Below are 27,455 nucleotides of genomic sequence, written 5' to 3'. Positions count from 1 at the left end.
AATAGGTGTTCCAGCATTATTTTCTGACAAGAAATTGTATAATTTGTTTTGCATAGTAAACTGAAACAAGAAGCCTGGAACTACTTAAATTTTTATTAAACGGCGACTTGCTTTCTAGCTAAGGCTAGATTGAAGTTATTTGCAACAAAGTACATTAGCAATGAGGCCGCTACACTAGCGCTTCGTCCTCGAGAAATAATTCCAGCGGATTGATTGATTTTTTTATATTTTTATTTCTTTAATTTTTTTATTGCTACCAGCCTTGTGAAGTACAGCTCCTTCTTTATAATTTAAGAACATACATGAAAAAACGCATTTAAATTAATCATTTGAGTTGATGTCATTTTGCATAATCTGCAAAGGTTTTCCTCTAGTAGTTTTCAGAAATGTTCTAGATTCTGAACAGGAGCAAACGCAATTCATTGCTAGAAGCATGGATTGCGTTTTTGGACAGTAACCTTAATAAGCTATGTGCATAATTCAGTCCGTAGTATTGACGCTTTAGTTAGGAAGATCTGAGCCCGTTTACAATGCGAACTTTTATCTGGGTTCTTCAGCTAATGGCGAGTTAGCCGATGTCATATGGAGAAGGGGGGGGGGGGGGCTCCTGAAAAATCAGGTTTATCACCCTTCAAAACAGACAAAAAGTTCGGAAAACACATGCACTTATAAGAAACGATAATACCGACTTCCATAGCCTTAGTTGCTTGCTTCTACCGTAATTAACAACAAACTTGACCGATTATTGCTACAAAAAGAATATAATAATGAGGCGATTCTGTAAACCTGTAAATTCTTGCGTTGCACCTTTCAGGAATCTTTGCTGCCATTAAACCAGCCACTGAAAGGACCGCACTTCTATTTTTAATTATCCATCATTTTCCAGGATCGGAAGGATTTATTAAGGCCATTCTTTTTGTAATTCATATTTAGCGTTTTTCTATTTCTAGTTAGCAAATCGGGTCACATAACAGCTCTTTCTTTCTCTCGTTTCACTCCCCTTTTTAGAAGCGACGATTTCTCTCCGTTCGAGTCGATAACAATAGATTTGAAACGCTTCGTCTCATGCACGCAAAGTGGCAGCGATTTCTGCCGCTGGAAGTTTGCCAGATTGTCATTTCATAATCACCAATCCTGTGCCTCATTCTAAAACGCGCTCCTCGTTCCATGCATTAATTTCATCATAATAGCTGCGGTGACTCCTTACTGACTCCGATAAGTTTATCGTTTGGTTGAAAGTCCTTCTGTGATATGAATCCACTGGGTGGTTAACGCGATTAGCTGACTGACAAACAAATTAACATATAGTTTATTGTAAGTCTCGTGTAACTTGTCGGTGCTGGCTGGTCATCATTTCCCTTTTGTCTTCTCTTGATAAGCTGTGCTCTTGTTCAAGTATTCGTTAAACCAGTCGGTCAGGTGTACGTGTGTGTAAGGACGACAACCAAATTACTGATTTAATGTGATTAAGAAAACTGACCCCAAACTTTGTCAATCTTTCTATGGTTTCTTCCAATTAAATGCTATCTGCATGGATGGACATAATTAAAAATTAATGCGGACTACCTCATCCCCACGTTTCGGTAAAGACGGGAGATAAAAAAAAAAGAAGTTTTTGAGCTATTTAAATGATTATCACCGGTAGCTCCACCTGGTGTATATTTTAAATGAGCAGAAGATGTGGGAGGTAATTTCCATGTAGTCGTCTCTTACCATTATGCCACACCCATCATAGGAAAACGACTCTAGCCACGAGGGATACTTTTGCTCCCCCCCCCACATCACTAATGGTAATAATGTATCCCAAGCGAATGACTAATTCCTGTTTATAACCCTGCTGTATATTGATGTAGCATAGTAAGACCTTTCCTTGTTAATATATTTCACAAACACAACCTTTCCAGTTAACTGCCTACCACTTAACCAGAAAAAATTTCGAGTACTCAGAAAGTAAGAAAAACTAAAGAAATTCGAAAGGCTTTTAATAGTGCAGAAATTCGTTGTCGTTTTTGTGAATTATCATTTCCGCTTCTCGGTGCTGTGTATGTTGTACTATTAATTTCTCTTTCTATTTCCGTCATAACACAGCCATATTTGATTTTTTTCCCCAAAATATTTCTTTCTTTAAACCCTTCAGTTTGACTGCAAATGCTTCTGAACTTTTCAAAATGGATTTCGTACTAAAGTTAGATATCAAGTGTCATTTCCCTGTCTAAACAGGGTGTGATTGAAGAGTTCTGCTCACCATTTCGTGATGGTAGTCATTACAGCCTTGACGCTATTTCGGCACTTCTGAGTGGATTTTCTAATCAGGAACTGAATCTACTCTTCGGAATCAGAAATATTTAACTGGAGTTATTTCTTTAAATCATTTAACGTATAATCGGAAATCACAATTTTTTTTTAAAGTATGGTTTTCTTTAGTTTGCTACTCTAAAGGAACCTTCATGAGTATAGGAAGACCGACACTTATTTGTAGAAAGGTTTTATAGCAGAGACGCTCAGGTCCTTAGCACAAGACAGACAGAGAAACAAACAAACACGAACAAACTAAAGGTGTGAAAAAAACCAGCAAGCGCACTCAGTTATCTCTCTCTCTCTATATATATATATATACACACACACACACACACACACACACACAGGTGTATATACAGTAACCAAGCTGTTTGCCAAAATCGAATTGCACGGTCACCACGGCCTACCGTTTCCATTGATGAAGATACATCTGAATATGTAAATCTGCAATATGTATTACTCGTTTTATATAGTTGAGGCATCGATGTTTTACTTCATACGCTATCTTTAGATTATAGTGTTGTTTTCAATAACTTTCTTTTAACTGTGAAACATCGTTAAAAACCTGAATCGTTAATATAGCATGCTATAGTTAGTATGTTTACATTACAATTCTTGTCTTTTTATTTCACATGAATTGTACAAACTTCTTTATCAAGATCATTAGCTTCGTATTAAGACTGCAGAGTTCCATATTTCGAATAGAACAGGTTGAAATTTTGAGCTGTTTTGATGCAACACTAACGTATAGAATACTGTGTTTTTGTCTCCTAAATCAGCTTAATAATGATAGGAATCTGGTAGTTAAATTCACGCAATGTAACTCCACTGGGAGATAATATTGAATGAACACTTTTAATATACTACACTTTAACACCGAGAGCGCCTGTATCATGAGTAAATTGAGCTTCTCTGACAACTAAGATAACCCAATACTCTCATCTGGGTTGTTACGAGTCTTACAATACTATAGTGTGATCAATGGTTTGAATGCATATGGTTTATTAAAAATAAGCGCCTGAAAAATTGTCAGTTGACTAAATTTTAAAATGAAAAGTAAATTGTATTGTTGACTTACCTTTCGATTAAGCCTAGTTAACTTAATTAAATAATATACTAATATTTGACAACCTTAAAATTGCGTTAAATCGCTGCTCTACATAATTCTGATAATAAAACTTAAGCAATACAGTTTCGTAGTCATTTGTGATTTATCCTCTAGGTGGAGCTGTTGTAGCAGCCGCTTGCATTCTAACGGTAGTAAGATGGACATGAAGGATTGGGTCTTTTCGTGCTGCCCTTTTTGACTTGGACTAGCCGAGAGGTCATGAATGTGGGCTTACCCGTAAGAGGTAAGCCCACATACATGACCTCTTCGTTGCTTCCTGTCGTTAGATCATTATGGAACTTCCTGTCGTTAGATCATTATGTCAGAATATGCGTGCTGACTGGTGCGTGTGAGTGACTTGCCTATAATTACCGGTACTTCTTGATTCTCTTCGAGAGTATTTCATCCTGCATTTACATGTGTATACATTGTTTTGCATAAGAGTGTTTTGTGTGACCTCTTTGTTCCGCTCGTGTAGCTGAATTTTCTATGAAAAGATGTATCCTATTTAGGGATCATAATGGCCGACTTTTCTTTCACTAAACATTTACTTTATTCATTGCGTTACCCGCTTTTCGGAGAGGAGGCGGCGGGATTTGATTTGCACACGAACTCGAACAATAGTCTACTCACCACGGTCTACCAGAAGTGAATTATGTACTTTAGAATCTCGCTTCCAGTTGTTTAACCAAAACATATTTTAGCTAATGTATGTTCTTATTAATAATGCAATTAATATATTTTTTCTTTGCCTTTTACAGTTAGTGCTACGGTACATTCACGCAACTCAAACTAGATTTAAACTAATTTTACTTTACATTGTGGTAGGTTATTTATTCCGGTGTGTTTATTTCAGTTCAATTTATGATGAAACTTTTACTTTAGTGAATTCAAGAATATTGAATATAAAATATTAGCCCTCCTTAATCTTCTAGAAATTAGTTTGCGATCGACCGATTGTAGCGATCATGTCAGACGACTCAGCCCAAGGCTTAATTTAATTAAAATACACTCATTGATATGGGGAGGATAATGTTGGTAGTTTACTACGTACTGGTGAAAGGGCTCATAAAATAACCAGATGAACCTTCTCATTGGGAATATCTGAATTCTATAACGGCGCGGTACATGAAAGTCTTTTAGAAAAATAAATGACGATGTGAATGTGCGAGTGCTGGTGTATTTTAGCATTTAAATTTTGTAAGAAATAGTAAAAAACAATCATCTTTTTATGATAAAAGAAACTGAATATTTTGATTCAAAAATTATTGACAGCCTCATGTTTTTTTGTTCATTTTCCTTAGTGAAACAAAAATGAATTTTTAAAATAATGCCAGTATAGTCCTCTATCGCATTTCTCATAATATGACGTTTCATGTACCGTGCCATTCCATAATATGATCCATCTAGTAATTGTCCTTTAAATGATTGCCAGTACCTCATTTAGAAACATATATACAGTGGATGAAAATGATAATTAGGGGAAGATCGACCAATCATCACGTACGTGTAGAAACGATCAAAAATCTAATAAGACACACACACACACACACACACACACACACACACACACACACACACACACACTAAATATAGAGTTACGTTCACAGTTGGTTGGTCGAATCAACGGACTGTGAAAAGATCACTTTAAAAGTGTAGTTTGATAGCCATTTCCTTAATACTTATCAGACACGATCGTGTATTGCGGGTTCAATGGACGAGAAGTTACGGGTACTGATATTGGCGTACATTATTGGCCGACTGTGTGGAGACCCAGGTGCAGTGCTCTCGTCAGTTTGCCTTTAAACCCTGAACGGTTTTCTTGTCCATAAATACTCGAAAGTATTGTACTTGAACTAATAAATAAAGGTTTTATGTGAGTTATTCCATATTTCCTAACTTGTTTTAGATATTATCTAATTATCATATACAATATAATGTCTGCTCGATTAATATGGACATTATTTCGGAAACGGACAAAGAAAAACATGGACGACTTTTTGCCCGTAAGCTGATTGAATCATTTGACTATCATCTTAATACAAATATACAAATAGCTTGCATGTAAGTTTGAACTGAAATAAATGAACTGCATGGTCTTAAAGCAGGGACTAAATTCTTAAGAATGTCAGGAATGATAATAAGTCCTATCTTGAAATTAATAATCATTAAAGATGAGATTCGCGTCACTGCATTATAAACTGCTAGGATGAGAAACATTACAGTGAGAAACAGTACATTAATCAGAGAAACATTAAAGTGTCTCTGATTAATGAACTCGTATTCCGTATATTTCTCGGATCAGCAGTGATTATATCCCGCGATGTGATAAAACTCTTAGAACAGAACTGTTCTGAACGTAGTAAATGCTGAGAGAAAAATTTGATCTCGCATAATAGGGTCTCATCCCAAAATATAGATGCGCCATCAGCCGACGGCTAGCAGATGGATCGATTGTCGATCTATCTGCTTAGGCTGATGGAATCAACAACCATGACTACGAGAAAAATCACCATGGGTCACACTTAATTTCTTTATCGGAAAACTATTAGCGAGAAGAGGAGGCAATCAGTGAGGAGGAATTCACGAAATAGTTAACAGTACACTATTTTTTTAAATAAGATCACACTGTTTTAGTGAAATGTCAAGGAAATAAACTCATTTACAATCTCTCTTCATGTAAATAATAGTAATATTTAATGTGGCTACGACATGGGGATTTTTTTAAAAACAGTTGGAAATTATGTGATGGAACATTAGTTAAATAGTGAAGGCTTTGGGTATATCTTTTGTTTTCGGTTGTTGCTTAGCCTCCAAGTATTTGTGAGAAAAATCATTTCGCTAGTTGAGCTAAACTGTGTCACGTAATTTAAATCAGTGACAATCGTATTAGAAACTAATAATTAAACTATCCCATTCTGGAGAAAGAAGGCCTTAGTGTGTGTGTGTGTGTGTGTGTGTGTGTGTGAATTCTTTGAAACACGTTTTTTTCCCCTTCAAATATTTTGTGTGAGATTATCTTATAACTAGACTTGTCAGGAAGCAAATATGTACTAAGTACAGCGGATATGATCATATCACTGGTCCATTAAACATAACGGTCCAGTGATATTATGATTCAGTTCATTTGTTGGAAACATTTGCAATTTAAAAAAGTACGAATATAATTTAAATAATGGCAGAATTTACTTAAACAGTGTTTGTAGTGAATTTTATGTTCATGTTTCTGAAATCATTCTTTCTTTGTATCATAGGAAACGTTTGGAAATTATGTGCAATTATTGACAGAAAACAAGATTACAGGTAGTTAATAATTTCTTCTCTGTCTTTGTAATATCCACATGTATTTTATTAATTTAAAAGTAATTGTGTTGTTCTGATTTTTGCTATCCATTTAATCAATTTCTGAAAATTGCGCGTACACTTTTTATATCATGAAACATGTGACTTCTATAATGTCGCAATTGGAGAAATCGACGAACCCGAAAATGGTTATACCGTTATGGACGTGTTATAACTGTATCGAGAATGATTCCCTTTGGTTGGTAAAATCTGTGAAGAGCTTTTATAAGTTTTTGTTTTTTTCTTTTCCATCTCCAAGTGAATTAGCCGGTCTGATACGTCAGGATTTTAGCTCCCTGAAGGTTGGATTTTGCAAAACAGGCAAACCGAACAGAAGAACACACGCAATTTCCTAAGAGCTGTATATTTTGATATGTTTCAGTTTCACTCTTCTTGGGCATGTTTCTCCTAGAAGTAATCAGAGTTAAGAACACAGAATGTTTGTCTAAAGAAGTTAAGGTTTTCATTTTTTGGTGGTGGTGGGGGGTTATGGTTGCTATGTCGGATTTGAATTGATATCAGATGTCGCTCTTACTTGAGTATTCTGTAGGCTCATTGATCTGCATTATACTGTTTAAAATGTCATCCAGATCCTGTGATGATATTGAGTACCACCCCTTAATCTTATGGATGAACTCAATATAGCTGATCTGGTTACTTTCTTCAGTCGTTTAGTTTGCATGTCTCTTGATAGGCTTAGATAAGGCGCTGTCAAAAGTAAGATTTACTAGTTGAGTCTCTTCAATCTTGTGCGTAAGTCGGATAGTCCATGCGGCCATCATGGCTCTACCATATCTAAATTCTTGTAATATGAGAAGATGTAAGAAGGACAGCATTTTTCCATTCCCCCGTCCATTTGTTTTTCATATGAAGAAGGTAAGCTACATCAGATTCCAAAACAAACACTTCATATTTATAGCTTAGTCAGTCATTGATCGCAGCGGTCTGACGTTTTGCAAAACGGCGCTGTCGTTTTGTGTAGGAAGCAAGCTTCCGGAATGTCATAGCAAGCTACAGGGGGTTTCAGAACGTCTTGTCCCACCGTGACGGCTGCAGCCGGTTGTACATGGTTTCGTCCTTAAAGTGTTATCGGAAGCCGTGACAGCTTGACAAGCTCGTTGAAAGGTGCCCCCTTGCTGATGAAGTTGGTCACAGACTCTGTAGTAGAGATACTAGGCAACTCGGTAGGGCAATATGGTTGCCACTAGCGAGAACTCCTCCTGTCTGCTGTCATTACACGGTTGTTATCTCAGAAGCTTGCAAAAAGTTATTACTGGCGTAATCATCGGATGGAAAAATATAGTCCAAGTTGTACAGAAATAGTCGTCACGTTAATCCCGTATTCTGCCAGTGTCTTGTTTCATCGGCATAATTATGCCGTTTGCTTATCTAGGTGCTCTATCAAATTCCATTTTCTCGGTTTTATACTGACTACTGCTGACTTGGTTAAACTGCCATGCACGAGCAGGCTGAAAGCGAATTATGGGTCTAAGTATCTCTTCCTGTTGTGATTATTAACAAAAAAAAAAGTAGGATATTTTCAATTGGTGAAATCGATATTGGCTTGTTTTGCTGTATATTGTGTAGATTGAAAATAGCGTCGAGTTAATGGTGCAACAGGTGTTTTGTTTCTGTGTTTAGTGTGGGGATTGTGTAGCAGAACTGTTATTTTCAATAATTGCTACTACTGGATTTCTGCGAATTTTTCAGTTCATGTAGTCCACGAAGTACCAAGCAATATCTTTGCCAGTATTTGGAACAATATCTCCGGTATTCAGTGAATAATAATTTAAATAGAATAATTAATTATATTATTTATAAACGATATGTAAGTAACAGCTTTCGCAGAACTTAAAACACCAATAATTGCAAATCTGTTGGCACACCATAGAAATCACTATTTCAAATTCATTCTCCGGAATCAAGTGTATTATCACGCGACTTATCAAAGTAAGTTTTGTATTGACTGAAGAGAACCTCGATGGAGTTACAAAATTTCTGATTCTGAATTGCATTAACTCAAAGTAAATAAATATGTAAACAAATAAGTAAATAAATATGTAAACAAATAAGTAAATAAATAATTTAATAAAGTAATGATAGAAAGCGTTCCTAGATTTTATTTATGTAGCTCTACTTACGTAAGTAGAGCTACATAAATAAAATCTACATTAATATTAATATCGAGGAGTTAGTTTTTTTTTATTTCTGTATTATTTACATACTTCAGAAATCGTATTTCAGAGAATAAACATGGAACTATTTTGAAGTCGCTTTTCAGGATCACAGTAAGCTACGTGTTCAGTGGACAATGAAATTCGTCTCCCACTTACGCGTTCGCAAACATCCACCACGCTATGACTGCATTCGAATCCTCACATAAGAAACCAATGTTTCTGACTCCCTCCCCCCACACACACACGGAATGTGCTCCGCCTTTAACTGCTGTAATACACTACTTAAAAACGAATTCTGGAAGACTGTAGATTATTTTATTGATTTTTTATTATTTACAAATCTGGCAACTGTTTCGATAGTATTTATTCTCTTCATCAGGAATACATGTTTAAACCCAGTTTGGGTTGAAAATTATGCGACTGTTACGTAATTTCCTATAAAGTGGAGGTATAAATCGTCATTTTGAAAGGACCTAAATGGCTTAGTTTCGGTGATTAAACGAATTAGAAAAAACGTTAAAAATTTTCATTTCTAGGATAAAATACATCGCATCTTCAGTTGAAATGATGCCCTTTTATTCCTTTGAAAAATACCAAAGTATTTTTGGTATTTTTATGAACAAAACGTTTGCGAAAAGAATGCCAAATGTTTGGAATAAACCGCCTTATTGCTTCACTGTGGCGGAACCGCTCCCAAGAGTCGATACTTTTATCTTTGTTAGATTGAACTTTTAGAAATATCAAGAAAGCGATTGAAATATATTAAATAAAATGTTAAATCACAGTAACTTAAAATGAAGTGAAAAAGCATAATGTATATGCAATGTTTTTTTGAATCGTACTAATGCTGGCGTTATATCTTACGTATTTTGCGTCCCTCATAAATACAAGCTAGCGAGGAACAAATTACATATAACATATTGACTTAATAGTTTTAATTTTATCTAACCCAATACGAAGGTTGCTGTTGTATTTATATATTAACATATTAGTAACATTTTTTTTTCTAATTTCGTTATTACTTCATTGTCCTAAACTAAAGTAAATACGACAATTATCTAGCATTATACTCATTATTTGCAGATCATGTAAATATTTGTCTGTGTCTATCATCTGAAGAACAATAAACGCAATGAGAAGATAATTTAATATACCATCTACCAATAATTGTTCGAACACTTCAGAAATTTACAGTTGGTACCAGCAGGCGAACCCTAATATCGGGTATGTCCACCTTTCGCCTTGATCACCTCCTGCACCTCTTGAGGCAGGCTTTCCACCAATGTGCGGCAGACAAGTGGAATTTGTCTCCCTTCCTCCATCAAAGCAGCACTGAGTTCATCGAAAGATCGAGGACGTGCTGCTCTGGACCTCAATCGCGATTCCAATTCGCCCCACAAGTGTTCGATGGGGTTGAAATGAGGACTCTGCGCAGGCCAGGGCAGTAGTTTAACACCCATCTCTGCATACCATTCCATAATAACAGCTGCATCTTTGCGGATTGGGGCATTGTCGTCTTGATAGTAACACAGATTCATTCCAAAAAAATTCCCCTGTGTAGGCAGCACCTGATTATCCAAAATATGAAGTAATGAGCTGCCTTCATGGAACCACGGACAGCGACCCCCTCCAAAACCAGCTGAATGCATCCCACACGATTACTTTACTGTGGGTACAACACACCGTGGTAATAATCATTCATCAGGCTGCCCCCACACCCTGCCATCAGATTGGAAACAGGTGAACCTTGATTCATCTCTCCAGAGTACCGTTTTCCACTGGTCAATTGTTCAGTTCACACGCTCTTTGAACCAGGCCAGACGAGCCACCTTGTTCGTCGTTGTAATGTTCGACTGGTGGAAACCCAGTAAATGAAGTTCTATTCGTATAGTATTAATGCCTACCTGGGTGTTACTGGCGCTCTGGAACTCATTACGAATGATCTGTGCTGATTGTTACCATTTTTTTGCGTTACACCCGTTTTAACACCCTCCTATCCCTGTTAGTCATTGTCGGTGGCCTGCACTAGTGATCCCATTACGTCTCCATTTGTTGATCACAACATCTCCCACTGTTGATATTGGATGCTCCAGTTGAGCGGCAATGGCACGTATAGACATGTCACCAGTGTGACAACCCACGATGACACTTCTCTCAAAGTCAGAGTTCAGGTCATATTGCCATACTACCTGTATTCAACTGCTACGATGAAATACTGCTTCCTTCTATCTGTACCTCGGTATTTATGTTATTAACAAACCTAATGTTCAATAACTTCAAATAACAGGGATGTCCGGTTAATTACCAGTATATATATACTGGTAATTAATGTCTATTAAGTAAAATTTACCCTGAGTGAAATAGGAATCACTTATGCAAGAATACCGCGCAATAAATATCCTAACAAACAAGAGTTTAATGCATTTATACGCTACTTAGATTTTTTTTAATTAAAAAAAATTTTTTTTTTACACATAATCTAGCAAAGGTTCATCATCACAGGAAAGTAGGTTGAATAGAGGAATAAAATTGCCACCATTATTACGAACGTTATTTCTATTCGATCATAGCTGTACAGTATATTAGATATATATATCTTGCTTGGAAAATCTTATGCTTTCTCATTGCGACTATGGTCACAAGAACAAAGAAATAAAAATTAATAGAAACTGACAGCCTTTGTAATTAATATAGGAGCATCGGCATTTTTTTTTTGGGGGGGAAGACTACGTTTTTAGGGAAGATCATCTTAAAAGGTAAGTATGAATAACAGAAACATGTTTATTATTAAGAAAAAAGTATTCATTGTACCCTATCAAAGCAGGTTATACATGCTAGTTTTATTATTTCTCAAATTCTAGTTTGTGAAAAACTGACTGCTTCCATTCCCTTCTGTCTAGACATATTTCTCTTATTCATAATATTTTTCGTATTCGAAATATTCATGGCTTTCGTAACAAACAAATTTAAATAAAATATTCTGATAACCATCTGTGAAATATTAATGTATGTCTTCAGAAATGTTTGCCTTTCTGTTTATGTGACTTATTGATGAATTTTAAGACTAATATTTCCTGGTATTATTTTTAAGGCCCTGCTAACTTGGAAGAAACTTCGCAACAAAATTATCATTAAATCATTCGTTTTAGGGGTCTCTAAGCGACGATGACATTATTGAAGTTTAGGGTTAGATGCTTTTATTTCTTAGGTAACATTTCAAAAGATTGCTTAAGTCTTCCGATATTATTTGTTAACTTTGGTTAACATTAAGAAACAAGTTTAATGAATTTGGTGGCGAAGATTTCATTCATTAAACGAACTTTTTGACTTCCTTCTATTGTCCTTAAAAAATGTAAACCAGAAAAAAAAAAAAAAACGAATGCTCTGCGAAGGATCTCGACTTCTATTTTTCTTATCGGGACAGTGTCATGTTTTTGTCCCTTAGACAATGTACCTCCCTTTGACAAGCTTCAGCCTGGAAAAAAATTTCTTTTTACCATGACATAATCCTTTTTTAGTTTCCACTTAGACTGGAAAGTGTCCCGGTTTTTACTGAATTATTTTTCTTATATATTATAATACTATATAACGCTTAAAGATTAACAAAGACTACTTGTAATCTGTTGCAATAATGTCGAAATTACAGTGGCTATATTGGTTCCTCTGTTAAACTGTGAATGCTTGTATAAAACAAGAAAAAATAAGAGAAAATAAGCAAGTTAAGTGTCCTTTGTTCTTTCATCTTATCCTACGATTTGGCTTTTTAAGCGCGGATTTTTCTTGAGCTTGTAAACAGAAACATGAGTAAAATTTCAGACTTCGGCACTGACTGGCTTACAGAAGTGAGAGAATTAATTACTTCCATCTTTTTGTACTTGTGTAGTTACTCCCCTCGTGAAACAGAGTGTTAACGACACTACGGCTTTTTGTCGATAGATTTTCTTCAGCGTACATGGTCTGCCTCTTCACCAAGGATGGACACAACACTTTGTCTTGATTAGCCTCACCATTACTCAGTAACTTAATTAATCAAAGTGAATACTTGAAGACCCCATTAAGGTAATTCCTGCTGCACACAAGACTACAAAGGGATGGAGGCTATTTATTAGAGAATTTGAGAAAATTACTTCTTCCGTATTCAGCTCCCCCCCCCCCCAAGTAGCAGCAACCCTCTGCCTGACTTCTTGCGAGAGGAACAAAAAGAAGACACATTAGTGTCATAAATATGGTTATTCGAATAAGATGATATTAATTCCTTCTTTACCACTGTGGCATTCCACAAAATACGGGGATAATTTTATTAGTCTTCGGTTCGTGTTAGATGAAAGCAAATTAACTGAAAGTCATCATTATTGATTGTTTTTCCTAGCGTGCTTTAATGACGTGTCCATCCATGCATTTTCATCAGGAGTCGGTTCTGAGATGCTAAAGAATACTAATTAAAATCTACCTGATTTAAAACATCATTTGGAAATTAGAATAAGCCTTGCTACTCAGATTGCTATTACTTTTTCTCGGAATCATCCCAAAATCCTATCGTTCCTCATTCATTGCGGTTAAGTGTGTGTGCGTGCGTGCGTGCGCGCACGCACACACACACACACACACACACACACACACACACACACACACACACACACACACACACACACACACACACACACACACACACACACAAATCGTATGTTGAATTATTGAAAATGAAAAATGAAGCACCGGTTGGAAAATGCATCCTGTGGCCGTTATCATGACGGCTGCCTAGAATTCCATATAAAATAGCAACTTTGGACTTATTGGGCTGCCTTATCATAAATATATGGTACAAATATTCAGTAAGTAGTTTCTGTTTTGAAACTTAAAATGGGCTCATCAGCATATATATATATATATACACACACAAGGTGGCCATAAAGTAGCTTTCCCTCTTCGGAGGCATCTGTAGTTAAAACTAATAAACGGAATGAGACCAAATTTTATATTGAGACTTTTGAAGGCATGGGGAGATGATTTCCGCGAGAAAAAAAAAGATTTAGTACCAAAAGTCACCGATAGGGGAATTTTGGCACTGGCGGAGCCGAAAACAAGCGGATAATTACATTAAAGGCAAATAAAATGGAATAACATTTCGACGATGTAAGCGACATACGCGTCACTCATTCCAGCTGGATATGTGGCGCATTACAATGATAATAATAATAATAATAATTAAACTAAAACAACAACTTTCGAGAGACACGGAAATTAATGTAGTGATTGAACTCACGGGAAATAATGTTTTATTCATCAGAATCAGGGCTCCCTGGACCACATACACGATTTTCAGTGTGCTGACCTTTCTTGTGTAACGTCTGTTACTGTCTCTTCTTGCACTGCTTTCCATCCTCTGCCAGGGCTAACTCCTAGTGATCCAGTTTCTTCAAACTTCTTAATCATAGCACTCAGTGCTACAGCTGACATAGGACCTGTACGCAGGTTATGAAGCCTTCTGAATTCCCGAAGGGTCGCTACGGCATTGCACTCTTTATGGTAAAACAACTTAACAAGTAAAGCACGCTGAGGCAAGTTAGGACGCATATTGAGCACAATTCGTCAGTCATTCGACTAACTGCCTGAACGTTCCCAATCCCTTTTTAAGTGGAATTGGTGGCGCTGTTGTCACGTACGCACAGTAACATTTGCATTATCCTTTTTACCTGCGTTTACTGAAAATATTTGACTGATTTCGTCTCTGGTAGCGCCAAAATTTCCCCCATCGGCGACTTTTGGTACTAAATCTTTTTTTTATTGCGGAAATCATCTCCCCATGCCTTCAAAAGTCTCAATATAAAATTTGGTATCATTCCGTTTATTGAAGGGAAAGTTTGTTTTATGGCCACCCTGTATATTATGTTCTGCAATTTTTTTCCTTCTTAAAATGTGGATTCTCTGATTGCCCGATTACATTTGGGCCACCCCGTAGGTTTTAGAACAGCGGCACTTTTAACGCATCTTCTACGGTTCTTAACGCGCTCTTCCATTTTGTAACCACTATTCTGGATAATTTGGTTAGCCCTTTTTTGTCTATAAACATACTTGTTTGTAAATTGCATGCGTTCGCTTGGCCAGTTTGTCTGTATATGCGAGATGGAAACCCGAGTTTCCGTAAGCAAAATCCTTGCTGAGACTGGCTAACTCACCTTCAGTTGAAACGCCCTGATAAAAATTCTTAGCCTCGGCGATTCGAACCCAGGTCTTTCCAACCGAAGGGCATCGTCGAAAACCACTGAGCTACGGAGACTCTTTTAAATGCATCTATTGCTGTTCACAAATTCCCTCGCAGTAATCGTTCATTGGCTGCTTAGACGATGAACGTAAACAAACCAACCATGAATAGAGAAACTGTCGAATCCATGTTGATCGAAAATCTATCTGAAAATGAAGAACTTTCAGCAATGGAGCACTAAAGAAGTTTTTTTTTTATGGAGGGGGAATAAAAAAAAATACTGTTGGAATAGATGGAACATTGAAAAGATGGTTTTTAATGTGCTTTAAATAGAAAATTATTTCTATGAGTTTTTTACATTCCCAAATTGGAAAAATTCTTTGAAGGATTCAGAAAATTATTTCTAATGATGAGGAATGAAATACAGTTTTTACAAAATAAATTGCTTTCTTGAGCCTTGCAATTTTCATTTCCCGGAGAAATTCTGCATATATTATAAAAGTGAAAATTAAAATAAGTCTCAATAATTATAAAGTGCTGATTGATGTTATCTCCAAGAGATGTACTGAAGTCATTCAACATTTGATTATGTTTTGCCTCTAAATGAAAAAGGCGTATTCTACTGAGAAAGCAACTCCTTCAAGCAGTCATACCATACTAGCCTTGTTAAAGTGATTTCTAATAAAATTTGCCTGCCGAATATCATGAAACTGATTTGACTTAATACACCCACGATCTTTTTATCCAATAACGCCTACATGATACTACAAAACAGTGTTATAAGCAAAGAACTGTAGGCGTTCCTATGATTACCTGTAATTTTTCTGAAACTTAATTTGCCCTTTACGGTCAACGTAAATGTCATATTACGAAGAGCATAGTTCATGAATTCACTCTTTATGAACCACTTTAACCAATATCTGCTAACATGAGATAGATCCAAGGAGCTGCTATTTACTTGAGGATTTAAAATTAATTACTTTGCTTATTAACAATACTTTGTTGAACGGAAGAATCTGCTTATGACCTTTAGCCTCCTGTTTTTTTCGCTGTTTGTCTAGCTTTCGCATTATCCATCAAGGTTTACTTCGTGTAACAAGTTGTACGTAATGTAATTATTTTTGATTAAAAGTGTAACGCAATATTTGTATTTTCTGCGCTGGAAATACATTTACCATGATTATGGTAAATGAGCGAACGTTGTTAGCTATAACCGTGAATGCATTATATTACTAGGCCTTAATCCCTTTGTAGCAGCCAGGAATTTACCTCATATTGGGGAATTATAACTTGAATTTTCTCAGTATTCCTGCAGTGCTTTTCAAAAAACCGCATATAAAAATAAAAGCTGCAGAAGATGCATTTTTAGTTAAAGTACCTGTGTTTAAAAATTCATTCACCTAAGGGAAAAAAACGCTTCTCCCCTTTTAATTTAATACTAATTTCGGAAGTAAATAATCCCGGATTTTTTGTTTTTTGCTGAACTGCACAGTTAACTCCTTAAAATAAAAGATAATTAGAAAGCAGCCGTGTTGGATCGGAGGTCTGTTTTATGGAAATACGAAGAGGCATAAGAATTTTTAACTATCGTTATCAATTGAGGCGTTCCTGTTCCGTCCTGAAGTATTGTTATACATGAATAATTCACCGACCAGCCTGTGTAACAGAGCAGTATTTAGAAAAAATTATATTAAAGTTCTAGCTGGTGATAGCTAATCCGTTTCCATTCTGTCTACCAAAAAGATAACACACGCACGCATATCTACGAGTATATTGTGGTAGAGAACTAGAAACAATTAAAATAACGAAAACAAAGACTTTCTCGAATAATTACGTATTTTATATTCATTATATTACGTTTTAAGTAGAAATCTCGGATAAATTTTCAACATAAATTTATTAATCTTGATGTTTTTATTACTTACCTACGGAAGTTATATGTACTTATTGATACTTTGACCTATTTCTATTCCTTGCCTTATCATAATAATGACTGCGATATAATTTACATGTAGTAATGCGATAAAGTCGCATAGCCATATCTCGACCGGACAGGAAATAAGATAGATTGCAGTCTTTCTTGCTGAGTCAGTAGTTGACCGAAGATTTATGCATGGAGAATGACTGATGTTACGAAACATGCATTAAATGTAGTTATAATTTGCTGTAGAATTACAGAAAGAAAAAACAGATAGCGCATTCCATTTTCCATTGAGTGTGTCTCAAGTAAACATCCGATAAAGGCCATGTCACTTGTAACAGTTTCATTGAGTAATGTTCGTACCGTTAGGGTACTTCATGTATGTGATTTCACTCTTTTATGGATATGAAAAGCTATCCTCAGCAATCCAACTCTGTTATACTAAGGAATGCTAATTATAACACATAAATCGAGTATACAGTACTTCTAATAATGTGCTCGAATTCTCGTTTGGGAGAAGTTCAACTTCGTAAGTTGCTGTCACAGATACAGCGCAAGAGATTCTGCTTTTTTCGCGTAGGAAATATTAGAACCTAAAAAACTCACATGTATAAAATTACATATTACATATTTTGGAAAAACATGTGTTACATCCAATCAAGGTTTTTTTCTGTAAATATGGGAATGACTATCAAACGGTAATAAACAGGGACTAAATGATTAATTACTAATTTTAACATATTAGAACTTTCTAATCGTTTGATTATTTTACAAATCTTGATTTTTGAATCTTCAAAGTCTTTGAATTTTTCTTAATCTTTTAATGTTTCTCATTCTTTTTATTTTTTTACGTATTACTGCTTCTTCATTTTGTCTACTTCCCCCCTTCCTAATAAGTCTCATGAATATTCTGCAGTAGTATTTATTAATAAATGAGGTTTACAGAAAACTTTGACATACCGTAAATGAAGATTTTATGGGATTAACTTTTAGTACGAATCTCTTAAATGTATTGAAGCGAGAGTGATAATGGTTTACATTGCATTATCTTCTGCATTGATGAAAGTAATCTGGGAGAGCTATTTGCATTAGCCTGACCTAAATATATATCAGCAAGCGGTATCATGCAAGCAATACTAGTTGAGTCTGAGGCTTCTTTTATATACTTTGTTATGTAATTTGTATAAAAATGAAGAATGATTCATTACAATATTATGTCCTAGAACTTAGCCAAATCCAATTCTTTAATTTTGATAAGGATGGATTTTTTTTTAATTCCGGAAATTATTCCTGAAGAAATAAGAAAAATGTTGAAAATTATAGAGAAAAGGGCAAGTAAAGGACGTCCTTCAGATTTCCTTTCACATAAGACCTTATTATTGTCATCTTGCTGTCATCAGGAATATCATCATCGCAATTAACTTGCCCAAGTGTTCCGTATTTATATTTCATGGGATTTGTGATCACAAAAGTAAAATTTATTATCGAGTTTGATGCGAGCTACGCAATCTTAGAGAACATCTACTACAAACCTGAATGCACCGACTTTAACTAAATTAGGCAATTTAATTGGTGGAAATTACAGCAGTTTTGTTTTTTAGCATCACGTGGCTTAATAAGATTTCTTAGCGCTATTAATAACACCCTTCGTATTTTTTAATGAAAACAGGAATAATGGGAGAAGGTAAAGAATTTGATTTGAGTCGAATGTAAATTCTGTAAGGGAAAGAAGAAACCTTATTTATCCGGAATCGGAAAGTAACACACACACAACAGAGATAGCATTCATGTAATAAAATAATATGAATAAGAAAACTTCGCCATTTTGTTTTTAAATTTTGCTTTTCAAAACCGTGCTGTCCTTCATACTGAATTACTGCATGCACTTCTGAGATGAGCGCTCTTTGGTTGCAAGAACTTTTTTTCCCGATAGACAAGCCAGGTCTAAACTATCAATAACCTAACAACAATGAGGCCTGACGGGCGCCAACAACAGCAGAATTTGCTTTTAACTTTTCCAAGAAGATATGACTTGGTGTAACACACATACACACACAAATCGGAAATCAATAATCTAATTAGAGTGACACCATCAAGTTCCCACAGGTTTAGGCATTATGAAGTTAGACTTGGGTGTTGATTGCTTGATCTCTGAGCGAAGTTGTTCACAGCTCCATTGAGAAGTGGAATATATAAAATAAAAGTATAAAAAATATACTTATTTTAATTAATTGGTTTGCAACACATTCTTATTTGTGTACGGTTTTGTAACTGAATAAAATTTACTCGTTCATCTAATTATACAGTATATATTTGTGTAGTAGTATTAAAGAAAGAATAAAAAAGTAATATAAATAAATTACTGAAATTCACGAGTAGAAAAAATCAGGCTTACATGGAATTTAATAGTCGAAATGTTGCTTATCATTCGTTCCTTGATTTTTCTAGAAATTCTAGATGAAGTTATCATGAAAGTTTGTTAGATTTCAACTTAAATACCTTTTTATAATTTTAACTTTATACAGATTCTGATTTTGCTACATTAATTTGATATTTCAATTATGTAACTACTTTTATTCTATTTTGTCCTTTCAATGTAAGATGACCAACTTTTTTAGGTCTTTATTTATTTAATTACAAAAGGAATATTTGTAATAACATTATTCCATACAAAAAAGTCTTCAGTTGACTCCATTGAACATCTTAACGGCATATCCAACTTGATGAAGAGTAGCTGATGCATTGGGTAAGAGAATTAATGATTGAATCGTGTTAAAATCGCTAAAAAGTTCTTTCAGCACGATTAGGATATCATATGCAAATAGCGTTGATCTCCAAGTGCTTAAAGAAATGCTTTATTCTGTTTGATGCGAATATTAGGTTAAAGTATTTCGAATGAAGTTTTCAAAGGTCCGAGAGGCTGATTATATCTGTAATCAACTCCACCGTTTTTTGCAATTTTGCCATCTCGAAATAATATTTGCTTGCGAAGTTTCTCTGGATGATAACAGTTTTAGGTTGGGTTGCTTTATCGAGATTACTGAACCGCATGTTTATGCAGTGACTTCGCTGTTAAATTTTACCTGCTATTAGCGAAGTAGACACGCTTCACTTATTTATAATGAAGTAAAACATCCCTTTCAAACTGTGCGCAGAATTTTTGTATATGATTTATTAAACAGTTTATGAATATGGCAGCAGTAAACGTTTTATAGCAACTGCACTTTATAGATCAGTGTGTTGCAAATGAAAAAAACAATTCGGTGTTTGCTAAAAATTGAAAAGTTAGCTAAGTAATGTGGATGTGCTTTTGGTATGCAGACGTTGTCGATCTCCAGGTACAATGTCTACTTTTGGATCTTGTAGATAGTTATGATATTAGAACTACGTGCACATGCGAAATACGTTTGTAAATCAGCAGTGCAGATTATATTTCTTGATTTCGCATACATGTGAAAATAGATGTATCTCAAAAATCTAAATAATATTCATTCAATCATTCTGTCAGATTGTACACTTAGAACCTTGGTAAAGCATGTTTAATCATAATTTTCTTTCATTGAAAGTCTGAAATTTAATTCATGAGAGGGTATTATAGTTTATAAGTTTCTAAAATGCTAACCTGGTGGACTGGGTAGTTTAGCGTAATCATTCACCTGCGGGTTGTAATTCCGCCTTGAGTATGGAGGTTTGTGATTGTCTTTAAGTTGTAGTTTTGTCGTCCAAAGTGACACTATGGAGACCCGAAGTGGCTTGGAAAAGTTCCACGTTTGGACTCTAGAGTAGGGTTTCCGGACCAGGTAAAAATACAAAAAATATATATATATAAATTAATTTAGAATATAGGAAAAACAGTGCTTAGCCATCCACAGTGTTACTGTGTTATAGATTTACGATCTTTCTTGGATCGGGATCACGTTTAAAAAAAAAGCAGCGACCCAATCAAATAATCCTTTCTATTGCAAAGTTGGTGTGGCTTTATGACAATTCATATAAAATTATCGGTCATGATTAGCTGCTTTCATAAATAGAGATCATAAATAGGTTTATAAACTCTAGAAGCATAAACTTAAATATTAGCCATTTGATCAGCATAACTATCTAGACTCGCCATTATTTATTTTTTTTTTTTATTTTCTTTCCCCGATTAATATAGATTATTACATTATTGAATCAGTTTATGTGACTACCATCCCAAAAATATCAATTCGCTTCACAATATGTTCTTGGATCAGCGGAAAATCACAAGCATGCGTATTTGCAGCCGAATATCAACTGTACATGTCTGTCTGAGCATATGGTGTCCCCTTTTTTTTCTTTACGCATGTATGCATAAAGAAAGAAGGGGAGTAGAATCGTTATGTTATGATTATAAAAGGTGTCAGAGTCTCTGATTCTCTCACCAGCAAAACTGTCTATCCACGCATTGCCGTTGACATATGGATGCCCCGTATGCGAGGGAGGGTGATCATGAACCGTGAGTTCCCCGTTTCCACTCGAAGGACAATGTGTCACGACAAGAACTGATGCGTCTGCCAAGATTTTCAACCGATGTTCCGGTGCGTGTGACAAGGGCGAAGAAAGACACCGTAGAAGCCATTACGTGATGTAAGACGGGCATCCATCATGCACTGCCATGAATTATAAATGCATGAAGAGACAAGAGGACTTGTTTGTCTAGGATAAAAATGCAACACACCTACACTCGGAGATAGTGTGGATGGATGGATGCTAGCCGCAGCTTCACAATGTCAGAAGGGGGGGATGTTTAGTCTGGACGTATAATAGGCTCTGTATTCATAAATGGCTTTTCTTTCATTTCATACGATAATCGCTCCGTTAGGTGCCAGTGAATTCATGTATACATATCTGATAGCGTCATCTTTATTCCTATAATGTTCGTGTTGTACTTAACAATATTAGTAATCCGTACTTCGGATGCGTTTGTAATATTTATAATATTTTATAATATTTAACACGAATTGATTTGAACTCCGCCCGTTTATTTCTGATATAATTTTTGTTATCGGAAAAGAGTCACGTACCGTAGTTGTAGCAATGAACCTGCAAAATACATTTCCTCGAAGTGTTCTAACTCTGGCATAAGCTATATATAATACAGTACGTGGTAAATTAATAACTAGGCGCCAACGGAAATTCCACGGAACTCGGATAAATATACCATTTCAAAAGAGACTTGTAATATGCAACGAAAAGCTAAATGAGTAATAACCATTCTTTGCTTTTTTACATTCAAAGTTTTATTATCTTTCTTTAGGAAAAAAAAAACTTATTATCGAATCTACAATATAGGAATTTTAATTTTATTCATTACTGAATAAATTTCGGTTGATTTTAATTTATTATAGCGGCCTGTGATCACAGAGTAGCCTGATCAACAGTATACTTTACGCACTGTAAAGTTTTCATAACAAAATATTATTATCATATCCCATTGGATAAATTAGTCTTAATTCTGAAATAAGTGCATTTTTTTATCTTAATGTTGCAATTTTTCGTAATTCTAATGTGATAATTATATTTAGTCGAGTAATTAGAAGCTTCGCCACAGAAAATGTTATTTCGTTTTATTTACGTTCAGACTGATTTTTTTGTATAAATTAATCCACTGGATTTTCTTCAAATTGAAATTTATTGTGTGATGTCACTTTCTTCTTTTCTACGCCAGAGATAGCAGTAATTTAGAGGTTATTTTCTGCTTAATATTTTTTTCTTGCAACGATATACATGTATCATAATGAACAATCAGTTTTCTCTTTATGTATTTATTTCTGTGTTTCAGAAAACATGTAATTTTTTATAAAATTCAATTCCTTGTGAAAGAAATGAGGGGAATTATTTTAAAGAAATGTGTAACATAACTAACACTTTTAAATGTCGTTGACCTCGAGTTACCCAAAATGTACCTGTAATCAAGAAGAGAAATAAATGATCTCATTTTTTCCTTCCTCATTACTTATATATAACGAACGAATGGATAATTAAATGTGAGACTACTTTAACAAATGAAGATTGTATAGAAGTTTCAGTATATATCGGATGATAATATTTCTTTGCTGAACGAACTTAATTGTTATTGAGGAGAAAATATTTTCATTTGGGGAATGATCGTATTATTATTGGGATTGTTATGGTTAAAGATTTTACTCCTATATTGCTTGTGGACTAGTTTCCTTTTCATGCACTTGAATTCTGAGTCGAACATGTAATCTCGTCAAATGGATTGGTATTGTTATGGAGAAATCCAAGGCGGAACTCGTGGATACATTTCTGCATCCACAAAAATGCATGCTTGGTTAACTTGTGTGTTATCTACTCACAGTAACATAACAAGACCTTATCAGACTCCATGTTTAATGCTTGCTTACTGTATACAGTGTTTCATTGAACATTTTATTCTGGCATATTTGCTAAAATACGAAACAGACTTTAATTAACATTCCGATCAAACTAGAAAGATCATATACACAAAAATAACTAGCTGTAAACTTAACACCATGTAGTATTCTGTTCAAGTATATTACCAGCCTCCCACAGGAGTGATCCAGACCTTACTTAACTAAACGCAGAAAATACAACTCACAAAAAAGCAGATATATCCTGTAAATGAAATATATATATATATTTTTTTTTTAAAAATCAGTTTCTATTTGTGAAAAGTTAAATTGTTTCAATCTAATTTTTTTTTTTTCGCTTCAAATTTTTGGGCTTTGCTTTGCGACTCTTATGATTTGTTGCGGTGGTAATGGTTTATTCTCATTAACATTTTTTTTTCTTCTTATAGATTTTAGATTATAAGAGGAAATATTTGAACAAAACTGAATGAAAGACCGCCAACGAATATATAATTTATTGAATTTTTAACAATGCCGGATTGAAACTATTCATGGCAATGTTTCGAAAACTTTACTAATGAAACCGAACATATAAGAAAGAAAGAATAATTTTAGAAAGATTTGGGCAAAGTCATAATTAATCGCCTTTCCCCTAGAGTCAGCAATAATAAATGTTTCCAGCTGTGGTGTTTGTAAGCCCCTGGGCTACGGTGGAAATTAAGGCAGTGCGCTAATAAACAACCGAATTAAAATAATACAAGCGTAAAGGCAACTTGTCATGCTGTGAGTAGAGCACTCCTCTGGAAATCCCACCACTGTTTAAAATTAATTTTAATCAGTCGTGAGGCTTCCGCGGAGTGATTATCTTGCTTCTGCATCTTTCTTGTATCTCATTAGTTTCCATATTTTATTTTCTCGTGGGAATGCACCTTTTCTCTTCCCGGACTAAAGGTGTTATGATGGATCGGAAACTGTTTCCCAAGAAACCTGTTACTCTTGAAAAGATGTAAATGAAAAATCTTCCAGCGATACTTGCACGAACGACACTACTGAATTCCTTACTTTGCATTCAGCCATTTTTGAAAGGGCTGCACTTATGAAAACAGCGCTGTGCTCAAGCTAATCTTCGTATGCATTTAATGGGCAGTGAGGTTACTTGCTAAGGAAGAACGATGGGCTTCGGATGGAGGACTAGTCTCCAGTTTTATTCTTTATGAAACTGAAGAGTTTGATCTTAGAATAGCATGGCTACTTATTGTACTTTGTTAATGGGAATAAAAATATTAAATACACCATGTGAAATATTGTTTATTTATCTTAATATGAATATGTGAGAAAATCTATTATGGGCGTAGTATAGAATATATTAATAAATATTGGCGCTTATTTTAGTTGTTAATACATTAACGTGTTGTAAGATTCCGCGTAGACCATATCTTACCATGTAGGCTTTCGACTGAATAGGTTGGTTAATTTTTATTTCCGTAGTATCCTATGTCTGTATATTGTCTTTGGTTTGCATGTTTTGAGACATGACAAACCTATAGTTTCGGGGACATCCTTAAGAAACTGGCTATCTTACCTTCTGCTGAAAAGCCCTGATCGAAGTTCTTCGCGTCCTAGACGGGATTCGGATCCAGGTCTTTCCAACCAAAGCGCATAATCAAAACCGACTAAGCTACAGGCTCTCTCATATATTTAATAAAAATTAAAAAAATACAAATCTGAACAATTTAAAAATTACACTCTATAATGTATGAATATTTATACGTAGTGTGCTAAACTTTATAATAAGCATTTTTTTTTTTTTTTTGCTTCGCATTACAAATATAAAAGCGTGTTTTAAAAAAGAACATTTGAAGGATTGCTAATCTTTCTGTATTTCGTTCCCATTTTTGACTCGTTTGGGAATCTGCAGCGTATGCGTATTGGATGGAAATACCTTGATTAAAATTTTAACTGAAAACTGTTAGTCAGTTCTTGAATTATATAATTCGATCATCAGCTTTGCTATGAGAACGTATTTACGTAATACCAAGCATGAAATACCGTATCGCGCATGCCAGTGCAAACAGTTATTTGAAAAGTAAGCGATACCTGTTACTAGCAAACGTTATTTTCTGTTAACTTGTTTTTGATCATAATTAAACTTTGAGGCATTGTCTCCCTTGCATGTTATCGACCTAATGTTCGGGTTACGCGAAGTACAGAAAGAAAATGGCATTGAGCGAAATTTAATAGGGTTGTTTTCACGATCAGACATATCGCCAGCCACCAGAGACATCACTATACACAGCGGGGCATGGGGAATGGCTTCTGACGTCGCAGTGTGTGTGCGTGTGCCTGTGGCGTCCTTTTATAATTCCATGTATATTTCATGAGTGAGGAGCATCGGGACCTCGTCTACCATTTATTGATGAGCTTCTCCACATACTAATTCGCTTTCCATGTTGACTTGCCATAATGCTCTGCATTAACTCCCGTAACGTGGCTTTACTACAGAAGGTGGGGCAACGCACGATGCATTTTTTTTTTTTTTTCAAGTTGGAGGGAGAGAATAATGCGTCATGAGTTGGGGATCATTACAGTCGCTTCCTAGGTCATGTGATTCTCTCCAATAGGCAAATACGTGTCTCGCCATGCTGTGAACTTGAATCACTCTTTCATAGATCTATCATCCTGACTGTTTCCATGTGACTTTTCACCATCCTGGAAACGTGATTTGGGTTTTTAAAAAAAAAGCGCATAACGAATCGATGAGAACAGGGTGCTTCTAACAAAATGTCAGGCAACTTTCTCTCGTCCCGGGTTATTAATAATTTTTATCCCTTCTCTTTTTCTTTCTGTTTATTAATTTTGCATTTACTTTTTATTCTTCCTTTTGTCTCTGCATAACATTCTTCGATTTCTTCCTCTTCTAGTAGTATTACTCGTCTGCTTCTTCTGATTTCGTTTGTTAATCAATTTGCTGATCCTCGTAATGCATTTTTTTAATTTTCTCTCTCTCTTTTACTCTCACTCTCTCAGCTCAGAATAAAGAGTTAACTTGCAGATCAGAGGATTTCAAAAGATTTGTTTTGCGTTTAATAGTTGTGCGTTCAGTAAGAGTTAAAATATGCTCTGCTAAATGGTTTTTCAAGTCTTCCTCTTGTTCCCATGACAACCAACAAAGGTATCGCATTTGTAGATGTCTTAAGAAGAGTTTTTTAGTGTCTGTGTGTTGAGCGATACTGATCGTGTGCAGTGTATCACGTACGGTAAATTCTATCAAAACTAAACGACCATATACGTCTTCGGTTTTATTAATACACGCCCTTTGACTTGATCACAGACTTTTGGCAGGTAACGCAAGGGCTTTTATCAAATACAAACTTGTTGTCGAGGTCAAAATGTGTATAGATGAGTGGTTATGTAATCCGTTTTGACTCGGTGATGTGATTCATGATAATTTTAGCTTAGAGCGATATAAAAAGAATGTCAATTTTTAACTTTTTATTGTAACTAAAGCAGTTTTAGGATTGTCACTTTGCCCAGCTTTTGAATATTTTCTGTTGAATCAATTTAAAAATACTATAGAAGAACGAACTCTAAAGAAGTTTCGAAAATGTTAAGAGAAAATAAAAACAGAGACTCGGAGATCATTTGAGGAAAAAATAAATAAAAGAAAAATTCAACACAGAACTTTTAGAAACAACGGTAGAATCATCTGATGCTAGAGTTTGTTTTTCATTGTGTGTCATGTAAAATAACTTTGTGACACGCGTCTCGCCGTTACATTCAATATTAGTGCATCTTAACCTTTGCGTGATAACTATTCCTTAGTTTCTGAAAATATGGTAAAAAATTCCAAGACTAATTTTTTATGTATGTTGTGTTTGCATCTGCAACTCATGCCCACCCAACATCCTACATGCCACCAGACGTACGTGTAGATATTTGAGAAAAGTTATGATAATATTATTTTATCTCTTTATGACGATGTTCTGTGATATGTTATGCTGATATGCTGTGAGCTAACTATAAATATTATAGTATATATTGTGGGATAACA

General features: G+C 35.1%; 1 protein-coding gene across 8 annotated transcripts in view; it reads left to right on the top strand.

The window, feature by feature from the left end:
* Positions 1 to 27,455, top strand: part of LOC150094422 (tyrosine-protein phosphatase Lar-like) — a 1,380,317-nt gene that overhangs the window by 460,132 nt on the left and 892,730 nt on the right. For 7 of the 8 annotated variants that reach the window (XM_090412197.1, XM_090412204.1, XM_090412203.1 and 4 more), the window contains one exon: positions 6,661 to 6,709. The exons of the other annotated variant lie outside the window; for it this stretch is intronic. The gene's annotated coding sequence lies outside the window, so the exon portion shown is untranslated. The remainder of the gene's footprint in view (positions 1 to 6,660; positions 6,710 to 27,455) is intronic. 8 annotated transcript variants of the gene reach the window in all.

The sequence above is a fragment of the Typopeltis vanoorti genome, chromosome 22 (assembly GCF_054136105.1).
Source record: "Typopeltis vanoorti isolate ZY-2024b chromosome 22, IOZ_Tvanoo_1.0, whole genome shotgun sequence".
Classification (NCBI taxonomy): Eukaryota; Metazoa; Arthropoda; class Arachnida; order Uropygi; family Thelyphonidae; genus Typopeltis; species Typopeltis vanoorti.
Note: the sequence above shows the minus strand (reverse complement) of the source record. Positions and strands in the feature narration are given on the sequence as shown.